This window comes from Lissotriton vulgaris, chromosome 7 (assembly GCF_964263255.1).
Source record: "Lissotriton vulgaris chromosome 7, aLisVul1.2, whole genome shotgun sequence".
NCBI classification, from domain to species: domain Eukaryota; kingdom Metazoa; phylum Chordata; class Amphibia; order Caudata; family Salamandridae; genus Lissotriton; species Lissotriton vulgaris.
Window position 1 is genome coordinate 1,643,320,582 of NC_141695.1, and position 22,887 is coordinate 1,643,343,468.

A 22,887-nucleotide genomic window follows, 5' to 3' on the forward strand; every position below is an offset into this window, starting at 1 on the left:
GTTTCAACCCTCAGCTAGCCACCATAGCGGAACCACTGCGGAACCTGACGAAAAAGGAAAATCCCTGGCAATGGTCCAAGACGGAGGCCGAGGCATTCGACAAAGTGAAAGTGGCACTACTAGACAGCACAACGATTGCGTATTTCGACACGGCAAGACAGACGGAGATACTGGTGGACGCCAGCCCGGTAGGTTTGGGCGCGCTGCTAATGCAGGAGGCAGAACCAGGAGTGTGGGTCCCCCTAGCCTTTGCGAGCAAGGCCCTCCCAGCAACGGAGGCAAGATATTCACAAATAGAGAGAGAGGCGTTGGCGGTGAAATGGGCCTGCAACCATTTCCACCTGTATATAACTGGCCATCCATTCCGGATGGTCACAGATCATCAACCGCTGATACCTTTGTTTAAAGGAAGAGCTCCGCACCCCCCGCCTCGGATTGAGAGATGGGCCATCCAGATCCAACACTATCAAATGGATCTAGTCTACAGACCGGGGGCAAAGAACCCAGCAGACTCCCAGTCACGCCATCCTCCGGTCGACGCAAGCGTGGCACTAGATCAAGAAATGCAGACAGAGGAATTTGTGGATATGGTTTCTCAACTGTCGTGTCCCCAAGCACTAGTGGCCAACGACATCGTGGCCCAGTATGACAATGATGCAGTAGTGACAAGAGTCAAGGAAGCGATAGAAGCTGGGTCCTGGGAGAACTTTTTGCGCAATGTCAGTGTCTGGAATGAGGCAGACCGTGCGCGCTTATCACAGTTCTGGAAGGTGCACAACGAGCTCAGCAGAGCAAATAATGGACTCATATTTCGAGGATCACGAGTAGTAATCCCCATCACTCTCCAAGACCAGGCGACCTCGCTGGCCCATGAAGGTCATCAAGGAACGCGAAGGATGAAGGCCCGAATGAGGGAGAAAGTGTGGTTTCCCAACATGGATGAGAAAGTCGACAATGTTGTACGGAACTGCCGAGCATGCCAGCTCACCAGTCTGCCGGATACACCAGCGCCTGTTATTACTGAGGACCCTTCTCCGTCACCATGGACCTGGGTCAGTCTGGATTTCGGCAGTTTTCCTGATGGGAGAGTGACAGTAGTGTTGATAGACAGTTATATCAAATACCCCGTGGTCGAGGTGTCCTCGTCCACCAGTTTCGCAAATGTGCAGCCGATCCTCAGAAAGATCTTTGCAATGTTCGGAATTCCCCAATTGATCAAAACAGACAATGGGCCGCCGTTTCAAGGTAGCGAATTTAAAGAATTCTTACAAAACCTAGGGGTAAAACACCATCGAGTTACGCCTCAGTGGCCTCAGGCTAACGGCGAAGCGGAAAGATTTATGAGGACTGTCAATAGGACCCTGAGGATAGCCATGGTCGAGGGGACAGACCCGGAAAAAGCCCTCCAGCACTTCCTGAGGGAATATCGGAGCACTCCACACAGTACCACACAAAGATCCCCGTGGTTGCTAATGTTTGCGGGACCACGACGAGACTTACTGCCGATGGCCGACAATTGGGCGCCCGAACCGTATGTGCCGGCGGCCACCTAAGAGCGAAGGAGGAAGACCAATGAACGGGCGAGCCGAAGGAGGCGGGCACGAGAAAGAGAGCTAGTCCCCGGAGACGCCGTGTTGATACGAACACGTAGACCCGGAGGGAAATTCCGTACCCCATATGAAGCAGAGCCGTGGACAATCAAAGCGACGAAAGGCACTGCTGTGACTGTACAGCGAAATGGGGAAGAGGTGACCAGGAATGTATCGTGGTTCAAACGCATCCCATCTGTGTCTGAAACCCCGATGGCTGGTGACAGGTCAACCCCTGAAGTCGCTAGCCAGTCTGAAGATGCCGGTAACCCCAGCGTAGATGGTGGATCTGCCATCACCCCGCCATCTCCGGCGAGGAGAGAACCTGAGCCCTCAACAGCCCGGAGTCAAAGTCATCACAACCTCCGGCCGAATCCCAGGCCGAGCCAGAGATTGGCAGACTTTGCATGTTGACTGTGAAAAATGTCCAGAACAAAATACCAAGTTGGGAAGGGATGTGACGCTCTAATGTTTCACGGGTCTCAGCTGAGACCCGGAAGCACCTACACACATTGTAGCACCTTCTGGCCAGGCGTGGCCAGAAGGCTATAAATAAATGGACGGAGGTTGCTCGAGGCTTCCGGTCCACACTACTATGCAAAGCGTGTGGTGTCAGTTATTGTTGTGTATGTAAGCCCCTGAGTGCAGCGAACCCTTACTCCCCTACACCTTGGATTACACATATATCCATTTTTGGCAGCCTTGAACATTATCCTAATGATGCTTCAACTTGAATTAGCTCCAGGAGATTCTGCAGACAACCCAAATGCCGAATTGTCTTGAATCACACCTTTGCTGAAATCCCAGCCATCATAAAGTATGGAGCGTGCAGTAAATATCACACACAATGAATCGGGTGCAGGACCATGCCAACAGACCTAACCGATTTAAATTGCAGGAGTAGCACAGTGGTTAAGGTTGCGTGCCCCCTTTTCCACCTAGGCCTATCCACGTTCCTCCCCCATTATTTGTTGTTACGAGTTTTGGGATTGTATATATAAGCTGTTTGATCAATAACCTTGGCGATACAGCAAAGTTACAAGGGATTAATAGCAGTGTCCACATCAAACGCGCACCTACAGGCGGGCACCTCTTGTATGTATACAAAATGTACCTTTTACCGTTACAATTCCTGTGCGTGTTCTATTTGTTGCAAGACTTAAAGCTGTATGGACATAAATTTCCACATATGCTTTTGCTAACATACAATTGTATAGTTTTGCATAATATGTTTTTTAATGTAACTTGTGCTCTGGTAAGTAACATTTAAACTTGTAATATGCATAATCTATCTAAAAAATGTCAATTAAACAGATCCAAGAAAAATAAATTGCATGTTCCTATTCTGCCCGGGGCTCCACAAAGAACGTCCCCTGTCGATTTTCCGAGTTTTCCTTACCTATACCGTAGTATTTATTATCCCTATAGTGATCGATTATGGTATATTTTACGAATGACAAATCATAAAATTAAGAGTAAAAAATACTGATTTTCAGCAGCATTTAAAGAAATATTATTCATAAAAATATATATCTTTATCAAGACTGGACTGTGTTAGTAGAAGTCCATAAAGTCTTATCTCAAGGAGGTAAATCATCCCTATTCAAAGATGGGAGAAAGCCGGTGAAACAGCGTATGGCTACCTCACAATCAACGTAACCCAGTATGTCTGCTTCATTAGTCACTTCTATGATCAATCATTATTATGCATTGCAAATGGCAAATTCCAGACCTCTTCTGTTGCGCCTGCGTCTTGCGTCAGGCAAGCAAAACGCACTACGCCTGCGCGCTGATGTCACATTACGGTCAAGGGAGTTTGCATCAGGATTCCAGGCACGCCGCACTGCGCCTGCGTGGTGAGGTCAGCAACGCGCCATTTTGCCGGGGTTTGAATGTGAGGTGGAGGGAGGTGTACGGAGCTTCTATCCTGCGGATCTGCAGATACCCGCCATCCTTCCAGGAGGAGGTAACGCTCGGCGCCCTTTAGTATGCCACAGTGGTGGCTGTTGAGTCTGAAAAGGACACCTGTATAGGAGTTGGAGTGGTACGCTCGTAACTGCTTGTCATGGATTATGTCTCTTAGGAAGCACAGGGAACTCCCTGTACAGGCAGAACTGGCACCACCCACCAGAGCACATGCCCTCGTGTGTCAGAGCAAGTCTGTTTATAACCATGGCAGCCTGCAGCCACCAAAGCACCTTACGGCTACTGAATGTGGTCTGCTGCTGGACATCCTTTTAGCAGCTGCTACTGGGATTTAATTGCCTTGTGCACATTTAGGGCTCTCTGGACATTTAGAGAACACCAAGGTGCTAAAAAGTGAGAGGCCGGTTTTTGACCGGACTTTATAACGTTGGAGTAAATAAGGGCCACAAACCTTCCAATTTATGACGCATGTCACTTCTTTTATTGGCATGCCAACAGTAAGCACTTGAAGTATGTTGGTGAAAAGTCCAAATATCTTTGGGGTCACTTTTTGCTATAATGTACTCAGATCTCCTTTTTAAAAATGGAACACGTTCGATCTGCAGTGGCTACTGTCGTTGGCGAAAGATGAACTGTCAACATTGACATTTGCTTTCACGCTAATCCAGCTTTGATTGGTTGAGTTTCTGTTTGCAGATCCTTTTTTAAAGCTGTGGATTCTATCACTTTGAGACCGCTAGATTTATATGCATATTTGTCCTACCCGTTTGGACACATTTTTATTCGTGTTAATTTGAGATGGTACATTGCGTTCTGCGCCTATATACGCCCAGTGTGAGTTAAAGCAAACTCATATGTTTCTGTTATTTGTGCCTGAGTGATGCTTTCTAGAAAGGCGTAGTTAAGCCTGCACATGCTTTTCATTGAACGCCTGCCCTTAGTATCACTTAAGTGTATCTCTCACATTGATCGAGGTGTATAAAAATAAGTATGAGAACTGTGATTGCGTGTACATTTGGGGACAGTCATGCATGCAGCAATCATACATGCAGCAAAAAAGCCAAATACTCGTTACTATTTCGTTTGGCTTTCACCTATCGGCAACTGCTTATAAAATGTAATGTTTGCACTTTAAATGAAAAATAAATTGCATGTCATTTAATCTGTGGGAATACGTCATTTTGGTAAGAAAGCTCAGTTTCTGAATGCAAGCTCTTTAAATGTCTGTGTGTAACCTAAGGGTAACAACACTTCAGGTGGGTTACCCTGTTTTTTTCTTAAATCCCAATATTTTTTAGATGGTTTCGTGGCCCTTGGTAAGAGAGCTCAGTTTCTGAATGCAAGCTCTTTAAATGTCTGTGTGTAACCTAAGGGTAACAACACTGAAGGTGGGTTACCTTGTTTTTTCTTAAATCCCAATATTTTTTAGATGGTTTCGTGGCCCCTGGTCTTTCACATGAGTGTATGAGATCAACACCTTGGGGAAACTGTGTGATCAACATATCTCTAGGATATAATTTTAGGTCCTAACCCACAGGTCCCTCCTGTGTCCTGCTTCATCATTGTACCCACACCCTCCTCACCTAGTGAGACTGGGCGGGCTCAATGCATTTGTAAGAGGAGCACTTATTCTACAGCCTAGGGATTTGATAGTGGATTAAAACTCCCTACCAGATCCCAGCCCTTTCCCCCCCAGGTTCCTTAGGCAAGACTAAAAACAGTGGGATGTCCAAAGAGTATCATGGCCCTAGACATCTGAGCAGTGGCGGTTGCTCCCAAGTGGCTTTAGTGGGGCAGGAAGGGGTGTTAAAAAATAAAAACACTTACCTGCTGGCCGGCCGTCGCCTTTCCTCGGTCCTCTGCGTCCTCTTCCTTCATTCTGCTTAGCAGGAACAGGAAGCACCCACCCAGGTTCCCCTGACCAATCATAATGCTTTAATGCTGCATTGTGATTGTATGAGGGCCATGGTTCGGCGCTCAGCCAGGGAATGGGAGCCTGGGGCATGTTCGCCACCCAGTCTGTAATGCAGCCTGGGTGGATAACATGCAAAGTGCGCATGAATGTTTGGCAGACCCAAGAGGGTCGGTCAAACATTCATGCACACTTGGAGTGTGTAAACTACTGCTCCCCTCCCCTGCGAGCAGAGAAGCCCCGCCCTGCCCACAAAGCTGTTGTAGCACGGAAAAATAAAATAACATTGCGTTATTTTGATTTTCCTTTTTTTGCAGTGCTGAGGGGTGATGCTCGTCTGCCTTAGTGGAGGAGCCGCCCCTGCATCTGAGGTCGACAAGTTTCAGCTGGTTTCAATGCCCAGTGGGTCTGTCTGCTTTCTTCAGGACAAGAATGACGTTTTTTTTTTTTATTTTTAAATCCCTGCGCGGTGTGATTGCTACTTCCAGCAAATCATACATTCACTCATACATGTTGAATTACAAACAGAACAAGTGAGGTTATTGCAGTTTAAAAAATGTATTATACACAAGTTTGGTTGTATACAGGTTAACAGGCTGCCGCCAACTGTCCTTATAGTACTTTCAGAAGGTATATTTTTATTAATATGCAATCAGAATGCTCCTAGTGCAAACAGCAGAATTGAGAACACATTATTCCTTTGTCTCCGCCAAGTAAGTGCATGATGTGATCCCACACCTCTTTCATAAGAGAAAACGAGAAATTCAACAGAAGGCTTCACTCATCTTCAGCCATATAAGGCTATGCTGCATTATTGCAGTCCTATTTTTAGGTTTCGACCTGGTGAGGGGCACGCAGTGCCCCTCCCAGATCGAAAACTTTTGTCTTCAGTAGGGATGTTCGGACAGCCTCTGTTTCCCATTGGCTAGCTCCATAAATGGAGGCTAGCCATTGGGAGACAGAGGCTGTCAATCACGCTTTCCCGTGAAAACGCGATTCGGGGGCGTTTCTGTGTCTTTTTTTAAGTACCGCCCTCTCCTCTTCCCATTGACTGGAATTTTACCTTCCAGCCAATGGGAAGGGGAGAGCGCGAAACACACGCCCCCGAATCTGCCGGCCGGGACACCCCCGTGACGTCATTCCCGGGCCGCGCTGTGATTGGCTGCCGGCCCGGGACCTGACTTGTTACTATCGGATTTACATATTTTGGTAAATTGGTTCGTACTTCGCCATTTAGTGCCATGTCTGACCGCCACTCCTGGTTATACTCCTCCCCCCTCCCCCCGCGTTAAATCTTGATCGGCACTCTCCAAACTACCTTCGCGTGACCTACCACACAGGGTCAGAACCCCTGCCTCAGCTCTGGGTGCCTGTCAGGTTTCCCGTGTTTGGCTCTTGTGCTCACTCGATTGCTCTGGCCTGGCAAATGGCCCCCCGCCATGGCTCCCCATGTCCCTGCTCTCTGTGAGTGAAAGTGGCTGCCGCCGCCAGCCCCGTTCCTGCACCGTCAGCAGCGCCGCCATTTTGGCGTCCCAGGAGCCGAGATGCGGCAGCAGCAGAGAGACGCGTGAGCCCAGCTCACAGAGAGGGACAGGGCAGGAGCCAAGCTGAGTCGGGAAACGCCACGCCCCTAACCCTAACGGGGACTGAGGTGAGCCTAGACCTGCGCAGCGGGCGGGATGCGGGGAGATGGCAAAGTCAAGGAAACAGAGGGGGCAAGGGAAGGCCTTGGGTTCTCCTCGATCAGGACTTATAGCACTGCCGCTGGGCCTCTTCTTAACGGGCCACGCTCCTCACACTTCCTCCCCCACCCCACGACAGTCTGAGGGAGGAGCCCCAGAGTTCCCTGTGTTGACGTTCCACCTAGATGTGCACCCATTCCGGGGTGTCCGGTCACCCTCACGGTTCCCGTGACAGACCGCTCTGCCCACGTGTGATATGAGCGAGCCGTCCCCTTTGGCCACGTAGCACGTGTGTGCTGTTCATTATTTGTCAGATCACGTGTGTGCTCGTCCCCTGCACTGATCTGTCAGATCACCGTGCCCGCGCATCTCCCCCTCTACTGTCCTCAACTTGTCAAAGTGCATTTGAATCAGGTGTCGGCAAATTGCTGAACTTAAAATAGGTAATATTAAATTCTCTTAGGTATTCCTGACATACAGCCCTCCAAATCTAGCCCTGACAATAGTCCATCACAGCGTATTTCTGAACATGGTACTTTAAAAATGTAGACTTGGTCGCAGTGTTATTAAACAATGGGTTTTGGTATGATGCCCTGCCTGGAACAGTGCTGCCTTTCATGCGTCTGCAAACCAGGTCTTGTAAGTGAGTGACTCGTAGTAGATTTAGCTCAAAGCCTCCATATAAGTATTACATAGCGTTCTTTATAGATACGGTGCATTCATGTGGTGTGCTAACCTAAGTGCAGCGTGCAGGTCTCTCAAAAGGATGATCTGCAACTGTGTCTGCACGTAGGTTGTATGATCAAGTGACTTCAAAATGCATAGGAAGTTAAACTCCCTGACTAGGAAGGTCTTTACCTCTGCAACTATGGAAAGCTTTGCACACGAGTCGTTGGATCCATCAGATGATGTTCGGAGCTGGAGGTTCATGGTCCCCAGCTGGTCGTCCTTTTTTCTTTTCTTTGAGAGGTCAAGGTTTTCATTATAGTTTCAAATGTCGTTTATTTGAGTTGATATATGCCAGTGCCTGTGCCACTGTGTGCAGTAGGGATTGGAGAGTCGCATTATCTCCCTCCGAAGGCTTCAACATGTCTGGTTTTGCAGGTAAACTATTTGATGAGCTGGCACACAACTTACTGACAAATCGCTGCCAGCAATGCATGTGTCCTTTATCGACCGTGTTCACATTTTTTATGATCATGTCACTTTCTGAACTGGCATAAAATCCATCCACCAATAGTTAGTAAACAAGCATTAACAATGCAACGGTTTCGCCTTTGGAAAAGTTAGAGCTATTGGCAATGTAAATGACAATGCCATTTATTTATCTGTTTTCAAAACCAACACATAAATACAAATTTTGTCATTTACAATGCCAATAGCTCAAACTTTTCCAAAGGCGAAACCGTTGCATTGTAAATGCTTGTTTTGTCATGTATTCGACTGAGACTAGAAAGTAGGGTCTTGGCCGTGCCTGGACCTGCATCATTTGCCATCATTTGCCTGCACCCTTCTGCGCTGGTTTCAAGAGATAAAGTGCACATCTACTGCAATGACTCTCGGGAGCTTAGTCAACTGAGGAGTTTTCACTGGACAGTTTTCCTGGCTGCTGAGACATTGGGTCAGAAACCATAGGCATTGATCTCTTTATGGTACGCTTGCCTATGGTGGAGCGAGGACTGCGATTTGGTGTCTGGCGGCCCTTATGTGTCTCCTGCTCTTGTCCCGCTTGTTGGGAGAGTACCATCAGACCGTGGTCCTGTTGATCTTAAGGCAGGGCATGCGCGGGCCGTGGTCCACACTTGTGTCTTTTATGCCTCTACCCCTGTGCAGTAGTTTGGAACCTGTGCTGAAAGCCGGCTGCCTCGTAACTGTTTAAAGGGGGTGGGTGTATGCTAAGCTTTAGTGTTACTTGCTAACTGCACAAGTTTAGGCATATTACTGTGTTTTATTGTGTTTTCTTAGGGAAGCGTTCTATCCCTCTTTCTTCTTCTGACTCGGCCCATCTCATCCTAAAGAGCAGCCTTGGCAGGTGAATGAAAGTTTGGAAAAGAAAATGAGAAGTATTGTTTTGTGAACGATTTCTGGTGTTGGTTCTCCTACCTCCCCAAATAATCTGGTGGCCCTTACGTCTTTAGCTACAGACTGAGAGGGAGTGAAATAAGCCTCATCATGAACAAAGAGGTACATTTATGGATAAAGACATGTTGCTGGATGTTTTAGCCAGAATCCACACTAATATGTGCTTTCCAGCAGAAGACGCACCATCTGTGTCCTCTGATACAGTACTCAGGAAATTTGTGAAGGCTTCTGCATCTTGGTTGCCAGTCCATCAACATACAGTTGATATTCTGTTGCAGGAATGGAAGGGCCTTGATAAAATTTGAGATACGCATTTTATTGTCTAAATTATATCAATTAGAGGATATGGAGGAGAAGGTACCTGAATCTGTTGTGGTCTTGAGTTTTAAGAAAATATTTTTGTAACTGGGAACTGTATTATTATAGATCAAACTTTTAGCCATGAGGGCTGGCATTTATGGTGCTTACAAAGCGCAGTGTCTAATTTCAGATATTAAGGAGTTCCTCCAATTTAGATATAAAACTCTTCCCACTACACTGTTTTGCAGCAAGTAGTGTTGCAATGTACTTTCTGATGCTTTATGCCCGGCTTGCAGGCAAAGCCCCGAATCCTTAGTCCATCCTTTTTTTTTTTTTCTTTTTTTTTTTTGCCCATCCTATAAGAATTTGAAGGCCAAGTGGATTATCCCCCTGTGCAGGCTTATTGGACCTGGACATTATCTAGAGTTACTTGGAATCCTTAGCACATACAGTAGCTGAGTAGTTGTTGGCTTAGATAGATTTTTGTTGCCTCTATGGATTAGACCATGGGTACTCGCAAACATTTGACCAGGGACCACAAAGTATGGTTTTTGGGATGCCAAGGGCCGCTCTGATTCCAGCAGGGTGGCGGGAGGGGGTCTGGGTGGGTCATGGATAGTGTAAGAAGTTTTTAAAACATGTTAAATAAACATGCAAGCATTTATTTGCCCGTTAATAAATGCTTGGCCATTTATTTAACATCTTTTTCTAAATATTAGTGCTAGCAAATAAACAGCAGCTGGTGCTGCTCTTCATCAAGGGGGTGCATTTAAAGGTCAAGAGGGCAGCAAACGGCCCCCGGGCCGTACTTTGAGTATCACTGGATTAGACGATCAAGGCGCCTGGTCTAATGTATCTAGATTCTAGTTTTTAACAACATATATTCTATTTTAATGATATGTATTCTTATATGGTTTTAATATTTGTATGCTTTTAAAAAAAAAAAAAAAAATTAAGGGTCCTTTTAATAGATTGCTATACTTTTTGGCATTTTATAACCACTCTGATGTATGAAACATATGTATTTGGTTGTGATGTACTATTTAAGGTCTTTGTGATTTGAAATAAAATTATGATATTAAGGAATCTCTTCAGGCTGTGCAGGATCAGACTGAGAGTTCTGCATTGTTGGGGGTCTATTACAAAATCCGCAGAGTTCCTCTTGGATATTCAAACAGGTAAAGGGAGCCAGGATCAGAAAGAGCTTGTCCTTCTCCCCTAAATAATCTATTTCAACAATGAGGGGCCCGAAAAAATCAAACTGCATCCAAAAGCAATCACTTGGAAAAAAGAATTAGTTTTTTTTTAAAGAACCCTCCCCCACTAGTCTAGTTGGTGGCATTTTTCATCATTGGGTTCCCACCTAGGGTGTTGAATGCATCCTAGGTGTACTTAGCCGCCTGATTACAGCGGAGCAAGTTTTTTGTTTGTGACAATTTGTGAAAAAGGAGGATTAAAACGGTCTCCAAGATTCCCCTCATAACCAGGAGAATTTCAATAATGGGGTTCTGGGGCAGGATTAAGAACGAACTGCGGATGTCCGGGAGATATAATTGATCTCATACATCCTACGAGGGGTGAGGGGTCTACATGTTTCAGCCAAATAGCATGAATTTGCAAAGGCTTTCTTCAGGACCAACGGTGAAGAGCCAGAATTAGGCCCTTTGGAGATGTGAGTGCACACGCGCTAAGGTGTACTAAAAAATGGTGAAACAGTCTCCTAGGGTTTTCACCAGAATGCTGTCCCTGTAAGAAAATAATGTGACAAAGTAATTGGTAGTCACAGCACACTGTAGTTTGAAATGCCGTTTTTGGGCATAATACATGTAGGGAGGTAGGATCCTTCTGGCATGGTTACCCCCACTTTTTGCCTGGTGTTTGTGTGTTTTGGACTAGTCTGACTGGGATCCTGCAAATCAGGACCCCAGTCACTGTGATTTCTCCCTAAATTGGACTGTGGTAAGTACTTTGGTACCCTCCCAATTGGCTACTGGTGTACCCTTTTAAGTTGCTAGTATATGGTACTAAGTTTCCCAGGGGATAGGGACACCAGGTGTCTCCCATGGGCTGCATGTGTTGTGCCACCCATGAGAGACCACTCAAACTGTGACTACAGGCCTGCCATTGCAGCCTTTGTAAGTTGGTGTTAGCACCACTTACGACAGATATACGTTTTCCTATATCTGAGGTCACTACACTTAAAACCTATAAGTAAGGCTCCCTGTTTTCCGTTTTTACTGATTTTTACAGATAAATACAGACGGAAAACAGTGTGTTTTCTGTCTGCATTTATTTTTAAACGTGGATAAATACAGAAAATGTGCTCTTTTCAGCGACTCTTCGTGCTGTCTTTCATGAATTCAGGCCAACAGCTGAGCAGATGACAGCATGGAAAATTAAATAACTGGATGACATTTCTTGAAATAACTGCTTTTGTCAAAATACCTTTGTGGTATAATGCTAATATTTGCCAGTGGGTGTACTTTTTATGTAATATTTGGCAACTCAAATAGCTGAAACACAATATACATCAAAGTATGACTTTGGGTCTATCATTTGAGTAAATATGGAAATGTACAGTTTTTCAACTACATTTATACACAAAACACAAAATAAATATGGATAAATACAGACGTAAATGTTAAAAAAACAAAAACTGTGTGCCCTTACCTATAAGTCACCCCTAAGGTATGCCTTTCAATCCTGAAGGCAGGATGCTAGGAGCAGGACACCTCCTACAAATTCCGGAGTCTATTCTCTAGCCGTTGTAAGTTTGGTCCGTCATTTAATACACATAGTGGGCATCAAGTCAAGTATGAGATGTCTAATTATATATTGGCTGCATCAAAACCTGTCAGGTTTGGGATCCAACATGTTAATCATACCCAAACACACATTCCAGTGTTGGACGTTGGATCCCATGTACTGGGGGGCTCACTTAGGGTACCCCTATTTTTCAGGTCCCAACCTTTTAGGGTCTAACAGCCAGCTAGTGCTGCTTCAGACCACACACACTATTCAGGTTTCCTGCGGGACGCTAACACTCATTGCCACCCCAGCCTGCTGCTCCATACCGGAACAGTCCACAGGGGACTGCCACGCTGCCTCATCTTTCTGCGCTGGGAGGCGCTTTAAATCTCCTACAGGGCTCCCGCAGCGCGGGACGCATGCGTCCTTGCCTGTCCTTGCCCGGAAGAGGCGGGGCTGGGCCACACCCCTAACTTTTGGACTCTTGGGCTCTATATCCTTTAGCTAAATATGAGGTACTGTAATTTTTCTAAGCTACTTGGTTGGACCGCTGTTTGTGCAACTATTTTTTATTGTTTTTTGTTGTTGTGATGGCGCTTCCAAATCCCCCATTAGGTACCTAGGGAGACGCGCTTGTGCAGTCAAGTGGTCTGGACCAAAGTCCAATCCACCTTCTCCATCAGTGCCCACAGGAATTGACTTAATGCTCCAGAAGGCGATAGGAGTTGTTATAACAGAAATAGAATTGACTGAAAGACGTCTCTCAATTACGCCCGATTGCTGTCTTTCGACGCCACCTGCTTTAACTGATCCAACGAACTTTTTAGAACAGAGCGATTGTCAAAATGTGGTTCCATCTAATAATTAACATATTTCTATACCAAGTATTGAGTCTAGATCTGAGGGTACTACTGCTAAGACCCGTAAATCAAGGAAAAGAAAACAAGGCAGTAATGGGGGCCCTAAAGGGGAAAAAAAAGCAAGGGGAGGGTCCGCCAGAGGTATTGTGAAGCCAACCAATAGTGGAACTCCTCTGACCAATTCCTCCAAGTCCCCGCTACACCAGACCTACCCCCCCCCCCCCCCGGGCCCAAGTTCTAATGGTTGATTTTTTTTATTTTTTTTTTATTTTTTTTTTAGCCCAGTGTAGAGAGATCGTGAGGGAAGAGATTGCCCCCATTCTTCAACACCTACAGAACCTTGCACTTATCAAGAATCTACTGCAAGCCCACCCTAACCAGGAATTCACTGCTAATGCTACATCTATCCTACATAACGTTGGGCTTCCTATTATACAGGAATCGCTTCCGAGTCTGTCATTGCAGCCATCTAAAGTCAGTAAATTGGCCCAAGATCGAGCTCTCTTAAATCTTGAAGTTAGTAGTGTAAATGACATTGGAGGGACTCCAGCCTGTGGACAAGGGCCTGTCTGATTACCATCCCAAAGTTTGCAGGCGAACAATCCTAATATTGTGAGGGCGCCTTCTATCTGCAATCCACCAACAGGCAGAAATGCAACTGTTATTGATACAAATGTCCTGTCATCTGCTGTAGGGAACTCGGGGGGGGGGGGGGGGGGGGAGGTGGTTGTGTGACACAAAAATCCTGTCTTCCTATAATCAATCTCCCCCTGAGCTGTCCTCTATGTAATTATTCTGGCAGGAATACCGGAATTTAAGCAAGGGCTTAAAGAATCGCAGTTAGAGCTACGCAATAAGATTTTGTTTTGGCTGGCTAAATATAAGCAATTCCCATATGATAAGGCAGGTGAGATTTTGATGGTAAGGAAGGTTGCTTGGGTGGGCTCCACACATGTCCAACCATGGGGATTGTGTGATTATTAATTTTAGACACCCAGAAATTACCCAAAGACTAGTATTTCGATCCTCATTCCCTTTGGATCATCCCACGACTATCGGAGCCCTTACTCTAGAATAGATTATTTCTACCCATGCTCCCGGAGGGTGGGCGTCTCTCAGTTTTCCAATGATTATGAAAGACTGGGTATGAATTCTTATATCACTCCTAATAGTTCCCATCAAATTCTTCCTTTCTTTAGCATCCCTGTATCTTATTGATATGCCCCACTGGAGGACGTAGATTGACTGGGAAGGCTGCAATGCCTCAATTGCAGGTAGATATTCATCAAGCCCCCCCCTGATACATCCACTCATAATGGTCAGATCATCCATCCATAATGGTCAGATCATTAGTATCTCTGGGACTGGAATCAACCTACATAATAGGGATACTCCAACAAATTTGAATGTAATAGGGCATGGTGCAACTGAAGGATTACATCAGTCATCTCTTGCTCTGCCTTTAGGGCAACACAAGGAGAATGAAACTATCAATTCTGTTAGTGAAAATAATATTAGTCCTCCCATTGAACCAGCTACAGTTACAAGGGTCTCAACTGATAATGGTGGAGGGCAGATGACATTTGATAATAAACGTACTATCCTGTCCTGGAACGTGGCAGGGCTCTCTAGCAAATTATCCAGCCCCGATTGGGGACTTTTTATAGATCAGTCTGATGTCTCCCTGTTACAGGAGACCTGGGCCAGGGAACATTTCTTTAGGCTAGACTTTTTGTCAGTCAATACTCTGGCTTCGACTGGGGAGAGGGGTAGACAGTTTGGGGGAATGTCCATCCTGATTGGTTCGCACTTAGGATGCACAGTGACGCAACTAGATACCCCAACCCTAGATTTTCAATGTATTAGACTTTTCTTATTGTCCAAATTTAGTGTGATCCTTATTAACGTCTATTCTCGTCCCACTAGGATGGGAAAAGAATCACCAACATTGGATTTCTTAGATAATTTTTTTTCTACAGTACAGGGGGAGAGCACTTTGATTGTCGCTGGGGATTTCAACTGCCAATATGAACCACTGCCGGGCATCATAGAATAGATTAAGAGCGAGGAGGATTTGCTTGGGTCCATTCCAGATCTTCAAATACCTCTGATTAAGGCATGGCCACCACTAGCTCTTCAAATTAATTCCATCTCTATGGCGCACTCTGAGAGCCTGTAATGGCCGTGCCCAATCTGACCTGGAGGCTAATGCTACTTTTAACCGCCCAGGTCAGTTTTCCTGCATAGATTACATCATGGTAGAGGTAAGGATTTGGACTAAGGTCATTGACTTTGTGGTTCTCCCACGTCACGATAGTGATCATAATGCTTTGGTACTTGACATAAGCCTTCCTGAGATGGGTTTAAATAAGGGGATAGAGTGGATAACCGAGGGACACCCCTACTTTAAAACAGAAGAAGGCTTAAATGGCCAACAGTGAAAAAGTCACCAGATAAAATGTGTTCCCTTTACCAAGTTGTCAATCAGGCCTTCTTTGAACTAAGTGGTCATATAGACCATGAACAGGAAGTATTCTTTAATCAAATTTACAATATACACACCGGTCTAGCGACTGCCCTCGCTAAATTATTAAATCCACCAATGGCTAAACCCAGGAAGTATAGGAAGGCCTCTACATGGTTAGATTCCAACTGCAAGAAAGACAAGAGGGCACTCCTGGACTCAATTAAAACCCTGAACAGACCACTAATAAAATGCAGGAGGTTAGAGTACAAGAAAGTGCTAACTGATGCGAAACAGAACCGGGAAAATAGCAAATGGGAAGCCATAAAAAAGCCCTGGGGAGTAGAGATCTGAGGGAATTTTGGACAATAGTGCGATCTGGCAGTAGGGATGGCTAAAAGGCTGATCCAAATATCGCACCGGATAGATGGGTTGAACACTATCAGATGCTGTATGCCCCTCCGGTAGAAGTTAATCCCTTTTATGATCCCTCACCACAGCCATTGTCGCAGTATACCGATGAGGCGTCAAATGGCTTTCCTGATGATCCTCCCTTAGTTTATACCAACAATGAAAAATTAGATACTAAAGTAACATTGATGGAGGTAGAACTTGCTTTAAAAAGGCTCCCAGTAGGTAAGGCGCCTGGCCTCGATAAAATCCCTGGAGATCTTTACAAGGACCAAACTGAGATATGGGTGCCATATCTCTGTTTGCTGTTAAACGCTATACTTCACAGTTCTAAATTACCTGATACCTGGGTGGGTGCTGAGATTATACCAGTGTTCATGAAAGGATCCCCACTAATCGTCCGATCAGCCTGATTGATGTAAGTCAAAAACTATTTGCACGTATCATTGTCGATCGGCTCCAGATCTGGATGGAGGAACAGCAGATCCTGAGCCCCTATCAGGACAGTTTTAGGGAAAAGACATCCACGGTCGACCAGTTAATAAGGCTCCAACTTTTGTATTGGAAAACTGTCAGAGTAGAGGATGGCAGCCTCTACCTAATTTTTGTTGACCTTAAAACGGCCGTCGACTTGGTCCCCGTCAAATACTTTGGGCAGTTTTGGAGGATATGGGGATGCCAGCATATCCTCTTATCATTAGGAGACTTCATTCGGATAATTTTGCCCAAGTTAGGAGTGGTAAATGGGGAGGCTTAACATCTAAATTCCCAGTCAATAGAGGAGTAAGACAGGGGTGTGTGTTGGCACCCACCCTATTCTGTCTCTTCGTCAATGCACTGATTGCCCACCTCAAGGGGGTCAAGGACATAGATGCCCCAAAACCAAAAAACAAATAGGTGGTGGCATTAATGTTTGCAGACGATACTCTCCTATTGTCAAAATCGCCAATGGGAATCCAACGTGCACTAGACAGCTTTGCCAATTTTTGTCATAAAAGGGGGTTGGAGATTAACACACAAAAGACTAAGTTTATGGTCTGCAATCCACCAAAGACCAGATATGCTAATCCCTCCCTGAATGGCATCGCTTTGGACAGGGTAACTGTTTTTAAATACTTGGGTATCACCCTTACCGTTAGAAGGGATTGGGGCCCACAACCTGCTAAGGATAAACTTAGACTTGCTCAGACCACAGGTGGTATTTTAAAACTTCACAGGGAATCCACCTCTAAGCCAGTTGCTTCCATCATAGAAATATATAAAGCACAAGCATGGGGAGCAATTCTATATGGGGCGGAACTGTGGGGTCATCGTCCGGTAGAAGGTATCAGTAAGACTGAAAATCTATTTTTAAGATCACTGCTGGCTCTTCCAACTAGTACCCCTCTTATCCCCTTGTGAATGGACATGGGTATTAGACCAATAGAAGAAGTGGCCCTTAACCTATTGGCGCAGACTTTGGGTAACCCCTGAGCTGATGCATTTTAGATCTGAAACTGAAGAGTTATTGGGCCTCCCTGGGACTGAGAAACTGCCCTGGTTTGTTTTTATAAAAAAAAGAAAGTATGAGAATGAGTTTACCAGGTCTTTGGTCTAATCCTGCAGTAGCCTGTGCTGAGTTGTCGCGTGCTGATTTGGTCAATTTGTATCGCATGAATAGAATCACGGATACCCTTAGTAAATCTGGCCTGGGTTCACTTACCCAACAGTTTTTTTTATATAAAAGACTAATATAAAGTGGATCCGTTCTTAGACGAGGTCCTACCCAGTGCAGCGAGAACTTTATTTGCAATTTAGATATGGCACACTCCCGCTTAGGGTCTTCTCCTATAAATGGTTGTCCAACAAGTCAGTAGAAAGTCTGGCTTGTGGGGCCAAAGAAGAGACGGAGTCCCATGATTTCTTCTTCTGACCAAAGTATAAATCCCTACGGCAACGTTGGCTTGTCCAACTTTGCAGAAATCTGGGGTTTAGATATCATAATGAGGCTCTCGGAATACTTAAGTGTAACACCTCTACTCCTCTTGTATTCTGTTTCGCCCTTCATCAATGCTATGTGGCGCAGGAGAAGATGCTTTTTATATTTTTTTTTATATGTTCATCCCCCAGAAACTGACCAAGAATTGCAAACCTGTGTCCTCCTTTAATCTTTTTATATTTCTTAAAACATTTAATATTTTTATCTATTGAATGACAACTGGATTGTGCTCCTATTTTTAAGAAGTTGTAAATATTAGTAAGGCTATTGATTGTATGTATCCTGCTGACTTTCAGGAGACAACTAAAAAGTCACCTGTTTGCAAAAGCTTATTAGCGCCCTATCCTGTTGTCAGAACGGTCCTGGCTAAAGCGCTGCGAGGCCTCCGGGTAGGTACGCGCTATATAAGTTTTTAATTTTAATTTCATTATCTTTTATAGTCTATGACCGAAATAAAGATTACCTGACTGACTGGCTTTCCTGTTGCAGAGCTGAGCTCGAGCAGGGGAAGGTAGAACAATAGTTATTCTGTCCCAGGAAGGTGTGAGCACTTCCCTGGCCGGACTTCTTAGTGTATTGGGCTGGTGTGGGGGCGGTTGCCAGCACCACCAGACCGCTTTAAAGGGTAAATTTGGTGCCCTCGTTGCATACTCCAGTTTGAGCCAGTTGAGGGAGCTGTTGGCTCCTGCTCTGATGCTGAATTGGACAATGGACATGGGAGTATCCTCCCCTATGTCTAAACCCTCCTCTCATAGGAAATCTTGAATCGTCCCAACCCTTTCCCTAGGGTACTTAAGGGCTTACCTGTGGTTGACTCTTAGGATTCGTTGTGGGAAAAGATTCAAATCCGAAACCATTTCAACCGTCTGGACACCTTGGACTTTGTTAGACTTCGCCTGGAACCGAGACTGCATCAAGGAAGACTCCTGCTGCTCCTGATCTAGTCGTCCTGCCAGTCTTCTGTGTCGTCTGTGCCTGTGTTTCATCCAGGTTCTTCACCAGGCCGGTGGGCATCAAAGACACATAAGTAATCTCCCCTGGAGTGAAGGAGTCACTCCCCTGCATCTGCAGGCACGCAACAAAGCTAACCGGTCTGCTGCTCCTGACGTCATATGGACTTCGAAAGACTCAGCAACATGGGTGGTGGTCCTGCTACTCCCTCGAGGCCTGCACTGTCTTCTCAGTAAGTTTGACGCCGGTATCCCTCGTCGGAACCTCTGGAACAGAACCCCTGTGGTCTGCTTAGCCTTCCCGCTGCCAAGGCTTTTTGACTCTGTCCTCCAGAGATGTTCGAATTACAAGAAGCTCCAACCTTTACCATCTCTTCTTGCCAAGATCTTTGACGCATCATCCTATGCACTGTGGACCTGCATCATTGGTGATCCACTAGAGGTCCTCTTGTGACTACTGTGCCTTCGGCCTGTGGGTCCTCTCGAGGATCTTATTTTGCTTCAGTGGGCTCCCCTGCTTGCTCTGGGCCTACTCTCCTGCTCATGGTGAGTCCCTCGGACCTTGCTGGTCCCAACACTGCACCCTTTTTTTTTTTCGCGCCTGTTTTTATTGTTGAACTATACTTCTTTTGAAATCCCTGCTTTAGCCTTGGCGGAAGGGTTTTGTGGCTGCCAGGAGCAATCTCTTTTTTAAGGTAATGGGAAATGGACTACACAGAAGGAAGCTGCTCTACGTATTCCTTTTGCAGGTGCTCATCTATTTTGGACTTGAGATGGAGGAGAAACTTCACCATCTATTTTTTAAGGAGACTAAGCATTCCTCTTATTTTAGACCTATCCAAGCTACATATAAGAATTTTCAGTTATCTTGGAAATTTCCTTCTTCTCCAGACTTCAGGAAAGTCTCAACAGCAGTTTTCAGTATTATTTTTAGAAGGCACAGACACCGGAACTACAAAACTCTGTTTGATACCAAGTCTAAGCTTCTCTCCCCAAATAAATAGGAGTGTTCCTGACTGCTTAGGGCCGGTCTTTAATGGTAGAAGGTTGATTTTCACATTTCATACTGTTGTGGAATATGTACATATCCGATGCTTATGTAATGAAATGGGTACAAGAGAGACTTTTCAGCTCCGCCTCGATCAATGTGGACTATTAGGCCTTGCCTTCTGTACCTCACCTGGAGAACGTCTATGTGGGAGGGATGCTGTTCAAACTCAGTTGAAGAAGGATGTGATATTGCCTGTCTCTACAGAGGAGGAAGGCCAATTGTGCTATTCTATTGTGTTTTTGATCCCAATGCCTTCAGGGAAATTCAGAATCATCATTGATCTCGGGGTCAACAAGGCCATTTCCAGGCTCCCTTTGAAGATGGAAACCCTCCCGATTATAGTACTGTTTTGAAGGAAGACTTCTTAATCACAGTGGATTTCTATCCATGTTGACAGATGCCATCAGAAGTTTTTCCACTTTTGTCTGACAAGGGCGGGAGAAAGGGGGGGGGGGGAGGGGCGGAGCATAATTTCCAGTGTCAAGGATTCCTTTTGGGATATGCTCAGACCTGAGAGTCTTCACCCAAATGGTGGCATGCTTAGTGGCTTCACTTCATCTGGACGGATGGAAAATATATCCTTGCCAAGACGACTGGCTTCTCCCAGGCAGGCTCAAGGAAAGCAGCTTTGGAAGCTTGGCAGGCTGTTGAACACTCTCTAAAGATGTATAGCTTATTAAGTAATCCTCTTAAATGCCGGAGTACGCCTTCCCGGAATAGATAGGTACCCGGTTCAGCACTGACTTGGGAATGGTGTAGTTGCTGGAAGGACTTTGAGAGGTGGTACAGAAACTATTGGGCACAGTGTCTGTATCAGCGAGGCTTTGGTTTCAAGTACAGTGTCACGTGGCATTGTGTCTGCTGGTTCCATGGGAATCTGTTACATCCCAAACCAGTGGTGATGCACCTGGTGAAATACTGAAATCTGGCATAGATGCGTCTAAAAAAGATGATTCTGGTTACCTTCCAAATCCGATCAACCTGGCTGTGGTGGTTAATTCCAGCATCTCTGGAATAGGGTTTTGCACTGCAACAAGACCCAGCAGTGATCATAACTACCAATGCCAGCCTCCTAGGCTGCGTAGCAACATGCTCTTCTCCGTCCCTTCAAAACCGATGGTAAACAGAAAGGACCCATTCTAGGAAGTTGACTGCTATTTTCAACGTGCTGTTAGGGTCTCAAGCATTGTTGTTTCTCCCGAATGTGTTGATATTGACCAGAAACAGAACTGCAATGCCTTATGTGAACAGACAGGGCAGTTCAAATCTGTCCCGCAAACTGTTTGCTATGAGGAAGGGTTGTGAGCAGAAAGACGTCTGTTGTCCCTGAAGACACTCATATCAAAGGGAAGGCCCATGCCGAGGCTGACCATTTGAGCAGGGTCTTTCTGTCATCTGGAAACCGGTACGTAACACCAGGGGCATGCTCTCAGATTTGATGACCAGTTTGGATCCCTCTTCTGGACTTGTTTGTTTCCTCTAGGAACAACCAAGTTGGCACATTTTTCTCTGCTCCAGGGACCTTGGTTGGATGCCCTGGCCTCCTCATCTTCTTTATTCATTTCTACCAATTCAGTTAATTCCACGTGTTGTTGAAAATCAAGAGGGAGAGGGCAGTTCGTAAAGGTGGTACCATTCTGGCCTTCCAGGGTTTGGTTCCCTTGGTTGAAGGAGATGACCATGCAGCCTTGCTGGAGCAACCCATTGTCTACCTAGCTGCTCCAGGAACTAGGGAATCCTTCAACATTTATCTTAGTTGATCCAGCTTTCCTGTTGTGGGACTCTCTTCATATTGAAAACATTAAGGACATTTTGAGTGGTGTTTAGCGCAAAGCCTATGCTGGTTAACCAGCACCTGGTACATTTGCAGACTAACAAATTGCACCTATTTACTTTTCAAATATCAGACACTCTGTAGAGAAGCCTTGTTAAACCTACCTTACAGTTAGTTGTTGTTGAAAAATCTCTTGTGGGCAATACCAAATGCTTACAGTGGGCTTTATGCCTGCCCATTGCTTTCCATTGGTTTGTTTTATGATGGCGCTCATTTGCATATTTTTTTATTCCATGGCTTTCCTTACTCTTTTTATCAGTCTGTCCCCCAGAACATATCTTCTTTACCCTTCTTTAATTAGAGGACTTTTATGTTGTGATAATTTTTTTTGATTTAGCACCCCATGAAAGTGCATTGTTTTTATTGGTTTCTCCTTTGTGTGCTGCTCTCTGTAGCAAATACCCACACTGCATTTTAATGGGGTTCCCCCTCTCCTTCCAGCAAAGGGTATTTTTTCTTGCAGGTGTTTGCAAAAAAACTGGACAGGTGATTGTTTTTATACCTCGGCTGTTTGAATGCATAGGACTTTTTGTTAGCTATACCAAGAACATGCAGTTTTGAAAGCGACCGCTGCTTCCTTTGTTTGCCATCACTCACTTGTTTGCATCCTTCCTTCAATGGTTTGTTCTTACAGTGGAGCACACATCCATTTTACCATTTGCTGGATTGTAACCTTCCGCTGCTCACGTTTAGGAACTACTTTTTTCTTTTTCGTTAAGCACTCTGTTAGAAATGGGGGTTCTGGTTGGGAGAGGTTTGCTCCCTGTCCTAGCGGAAAGTGCAATCCTAGTCGGGGTAAGTGTAGTAAACGGTCAACTTTTACCAGGGCTCACCCTCTGGTAGCTTGTCACAGAGCATTTAGGCTAAACTAAAGAGGCAATCAGCAAAATGTGTGCGCACACCCACAGTAACACAGTGAAAATGCCACAAAAGCACTCCACACCACTTAAGAAAAATACCCAATATTGAGAAGAACAAAACAACGAATAGCCAACATACACAAGTCAAGATATGAATTTTGCTTGATTAAATCTAAATGCAGTGCTTAGAAGTAAATGGCCCCAACTGGGGCAATCTGCCTATTCAAATAAAATTACAAT

At 45.3% G+C, this 22,887-nt stretch overlaps 1 protein-coding gene across 1 annotated transcript in view; it reads left to right on the forward strand.

The window, feature by feature from the left end:
- The first annotated feature begins 3,412 nt into the window (after nucleotides 1-3,412).
- Nucleotides 3,413-22,887, forward strand: part of CSE1L (chromosome segregation 1 like) — a 276,453-nt gene continuing 256,978 nt past the window's right edge. The window contains exon 1 of the mRNA XM_086932619.1: nucleotides 3,413-3,555. The gene's annotated coding sequence lies outside the window, so the exon portion shown is untranslated. The remainder of the gene's footprint in view (nucleotides 3,556-22,887) is intronic.